A 4,864-nucleotide genomic window follows, 5' to 3' on the forward strand; every position below is an offset into this window, starting at 1 on the left:
TGCTGTGTGTGTGTGACGCGGGGCCGGAAAAAAAAAAAAAATTCCCGGGGATATCTAGCGCGTTGCAGCGCGAGCGCACCAAGGCACCTCGAACCCAGCAGCGCATAACTGGTCTAGGACTGGCATTGCGACTAGGCGGAACGTCGAGCGCCGAGAAACACTTGTAACCCTGGCGGTATATCGTGGGTTATTCGTGTGTTCGTGAGTCGTATGCGTATGGTAGGGGGGGGCGGTGTCGCGGTCGGAGGTAATGGCTCTCGTCCGCTGAGTGCCCTCTGTCTAGTTTAAGCTTAGGTGTGTATGGCCGCACCGCGACGCGCGCGGCGTGTGTGTGTGTGTGTGTGTGGCGTCGTGTGTGTTGTGTGTGTGTGTGTGTGTGTGTGTGTGTGTGTGTGTGTGTGTGTTGTGTGCGTGTTGAGTCGCGTTCATCTTCTCCGGTCAGTGTTTTTCTCTCCCTCTACAGTAATACAACAATTATTGTTCAAGTGGCTATCAGCATAGATTTTAAGCGAAATCACTGTTTCCGCACCCGAGTTACGGAGACCCCCTCTTTAAACGTTCCAGTTTCAAAAGCATTCGAATTTCCAACAGAATCCTAGCTAGTTCCGAATGACCGCCCCATGTTTCGAACATAGCCGGTTCCAGGGCATTCACACAAACCAGTACAGTTCCAGAGACCACAATTTTTCACCAGTCTTGAGTTAGTTCGCAGAGTTTAGAACCGTGCGTACGCCAAATGTTGATCGAATCTCTGGTGTAGAATCCACTAACGCCATCGTAAGCTGCTGGCTGTTGAGGGGCGTGCCTAGCATAAAACAATCAACACTGTGCGACACAATACCATAGAACAAACTGACAGCGCCTCTCTTGTATGTAAACCATATGGCTCTAGGCTGTCTAGCAAGGAGTCTGGAGAGGATGTGGAATAGTGTCCATATTTCAAAATTGTGTTCAAACACTCGAATGAAAGAGCGCAACACGTGCGCGTGCGTGCGTGCGTGTGCACGTACACCGTGCCGTGCTTGCGTACGTACACGGGCGTCGTGTCGTGCGTGGTGTACTGTAGCACGTGCGTGCCTTGTGAGCACGTCTACAATGCGTGCGTGTGCATAACAAGTGCGACACGGGCAATGTGCACGTACACGGCTAACTACGAACTCGCTTAGTAATCGAAAACGAATGCCACAGCATACAAAAAAGCGTCACAAAGGCCGCCGCCTGTCTGTGTAGTATGGTATATTAATTTAATTGTATTTTTAGTTGAGGTAGTAATTTTATAATGTTTCTCTCAATAGAATAAGATCGCAGTTGCTGCGGTATCCCGCTGGAAACACGTCTGCCGGCAAATTTTCGAGTGGTCCTTACCGGACGCGTCGTCAGCTCGTGTAAAGTATCGCAAAAGTTTACTAAAATTTAGACTTGATGAATATCGCAACATAAAAACGCCTCGGCATTGCGTACGGCGAAAATCGGTACGCCAAATTTCTAAAATAAGCGGCTGTGTATGCGATGAATCGCAACTAACAACGTCGATTGGTGCGTACACAAGATTTACGGCAAAATATTTGTTGCGTACGCAGCTTGAATAATCATAATCTACCGCCCTGGACCCCACCGTCAGGCAAGCGCAGACACGTGTATCTAGAGTCTACAGTTTTCGCAGGGGCGTGTAGAGGGGGGGTCCCAGGGGGTCCAGACCCCCCCCACTACCCTGCTCGGCGCAGAAAACGCATCTGAGGGGGTCCTAATTTCAAAAAATTTCTGTGGGGAGAGCCTCCCAGAGACCTCCCCTTCGCTCCGCTGTAACACGAGCCGCTGGTTTCGCTCTCACCCTAAGAAAATGGCGCCCGCCCCTGTAGCAGGGAATTAACGAGCTGTTTCCTCCTAATAAACGTACAGCACGTTAACATCAGCAGTATTACTTACTAATAGTTTCTAACTCCGCAGATCGAACTCTAAATCCGGAACTTCTAAATCGAGCTCAAGACTCTCTAAACTCCCGTTTCTAGCTTTTCTTCTAAAGTCCACTTGCAAGTCTTTAAAAACCTCACCATCCTGTCTCCCATCTCACTATGCTCCAAATCTCCACAAATTTCACAATCACCAAATCAGAAACTAGAACTAGATAAATCAATACTAATGACCCAACCGGCTTGATCATTTTTTTTGATTATATTTGTGTATATGGTAAATTTAGACATATAGTTAGGGCTTATGCAAGGATTGGTCTGAAGATATACTCACCAAGCCTTCCAAATTTTGATGCCTTGCAAAACCGTTACAATTAGAAAATATGAAGGAGTGAATATATTGTGAAAGAGTGATATTGTTTGTGTTTGTTTCTTTGTAATTTTTGAATCTGTCCAGGTGTGGGTCACTGGGGGGGGGGCGGGGTCTTTGAGGAATTGAGGCTATCAGTATAGAGGGATGTAATACCCACAAAAATAAATTTACCACTACAACACTGCCGGCTATTGAGAGTCTTTTGGAGATTTAATGGATTTTGGATGTGGTAATGAATAATGACGACACTGTGACGTTTCAATTGAGGCGAGCGAACAAGTGCCAATTCCAATAGGCAGCGCTCACTAAGCCTAGTTGCTTGATTACCTAGGGGAATAAAATCAAGCCGGACCGCCAGGCTCTGCTACACACCGCACTGATCTCTTAATATAATCTATATCATAATATTGAACTATAATATAGTATATATATATATATAATATCATATACTATAATATATATACTAGCATTACAGGCCCGTAGCCAGCTTTATACTGGGGGGGGGTTCGTTTTGCCAATGTGGAGTTTGCTCGCGGCAGGGGCGTGGTACAGATTGTCACCGATGGGGGGGCGGGGTCCTAACCGTCACACCCACAGTTGCTTTTCAAATTTTGAATTAAGACCCCGACTCAGAATGCGTTTCTGAGCGAGGGGGTGGCCGACTCCCTGGACCCCCCTGTACACGCCCCTGCCTCGGTGCGCGCAAGCGACCAGCGAAGGGAGCCAAGCGACGAGCGTGGGGAGTGTTGGGAGGGGTGTCACTGTCACTCGTCCGATGATGGAGGGAGGCTGCCTGGGAAGGCCCGAGGGAGGCTGCCTGGGAAGGCCCTAACCCTAACCCTAACCCTATCTATCAAGCTTAGGAAGCTATGACACTAATATAGCAACGAGCAATACGAACCCCAAGGACACAACCATGCGCAAGTCCGTACTTGTTTAAATAACGTTCTTTGGAATCTGTTATTGCTCTGCAATTTTTTGCGACACGTTTGTGCAATTCTGTCCTGTTACATTTCATATTGTATCTACATAGGCTATGCTTATTATTCCCGCGCTCACGCCCAATTACTATAACGTAGTCACAATTTCCACAAGATAATCTAACAATTTTCAGGTTTATATCCTTTTTACAATTGCACTTGACATTCTACTGGCTAAAACACGCGTGCAATCGCGTGACCTATTACACAAATGGAGTTGACAGTAAAATCTATCTTAATTGTATCCGCACCAACTCCCGCGCGACCAAGCGTGCGTACGTGCGTGCGCGTGTGTGTGTGTGTGTGCGTGCGCACGCGCGTGTGCGTGTGTTTGCGCGTGTATGGGAATGCGTGCGTGCGCATGCGTCGCGTGCGTACGTGCGTGTGCGTGTGTGCACGCGTGTGTTGTGTAAAGTGGTTTCGAGTGAGGTTCATGTGTAGGTGTCATGTGTACAAATTTTTGATGGTGTATGAACTTATATATAAAGGAATTGTCTAGTTAATTAGGTAAGGGGGAATAAAGTGATTACATGACGATTTCTGAGAAGAACATGAAGCGAGTGACTTGCTTTTCAATAACCAAAAACATGTTAATAGTGGCTAAGGTACGAGAATGACGAACAGTGCTAAATTTAACAATAGCATGAGCTTTTTAGTTAATAATTAGTATGAGAGCAAGTCTAATTTGTTTAAGAATACAGATTTGAGCAATCTGCAGGCTTACTGTTCGTGTCTTTGTCATTTCCTCTTGTTCAAGTAAAGGTTGAAGTGACAGAATATACCTGTCCAGTGTCTGCTTCAGTGGTGGTACGGGCAACTGCGGTAGGCTACTCTAAAACAAAAGTAAAATAAAATCAGTATTGTAGCAATTACATTATTATTCCATGAGCATTTCAATCACGAAATGAATCTAGCAGACAGCATGGTAAACTAAAAAAATCACAGCTTTTACAGATCCACGTCCTAAAAAATATTTAAAATCTAGTTTTGAACCTAGTGCTCTCTAAACCTTGACTTCCATTTTAACATTAAGCTCGGTTAATTTATCGCTTTTTGACTCTGTTTCTCCAATACCAGGAGTACAGATAAAGCCAGTGACATTTGTCCACATATTCCACTAAATGTCTGAGTAAATATATAGTTAACACTTGACATTTAGCTAGCAATTATGGGTTTTCAATATGTTCTATCACACAGACATTTTGAATACTTTGTATTCCCAACCCATACCACATATATATAATATATATATGTGAGTTAGTGAGACTACCATCTTGTCAACGTCTGTATTTGTGGTCAGAGTGTTGATGGTTGTTATTGTTAGTAAACTGGAAACTTCAATCGTTCATTCTCTGTTGATTAAATTGTGTAATAGCTGGGCTGTAGCATTCAGCCAAAAATGTTATACGATCAAGCCTAAGATCACAACTGTGACTGTTAATGGTCAATGTGAAATTAATATTCAAATTTAAGAGTTTGTTTTGTGCGATTATGAGTAGGTAAGATCCTACTTACTGGTCTAAGCACATAATACACTTTTCAACTTTTTACTTTTTGTTTAACCTTTCAAAGCACTAGCGTGTTAAATACTGTAATTGCAG

General features: G+C 44.5%; 1 protein-coding gene across 1 annotated transcript in view; it reads right to left on the minus strand.

Moving 5' to 3' along the window:
- Positions 1 to 4,058, minus strand: part of LOC106817634 (F-box/WD repeat-containing protein 4-like) — a 21,980-nt gene extending 17,922 nt beyond the window's left edge. Inside the window, exon 1 of the mRNA XM_014822321.1 lies at positions 3,988 to 4,058. The gene's annotated coding sequence lies outside the window, so the exon portion shown is untranslated. The remainder of the gene's footprint in view (positions 1 to 3,987) is intronic.
- Between the last annotated feature and the right edge of the window lie 806 nt (positions 4,059 to 4,864).

This window comes from Priapulus caudatus, unplaced genomic scaffold, assembly GCF_000485595.1.
Source record: "Priapulus caudatus unplaced genomic scaffold, Priapulus_caudatus-5.0.1 Scaffold1806, whole genome shotgun sequence".
NCBI lineage: Eukaryota > Metazoa > Priapulida > Priapulimorpha > Priapulimorphida > Priapulidae > Priapulus > Priapulus caudatus.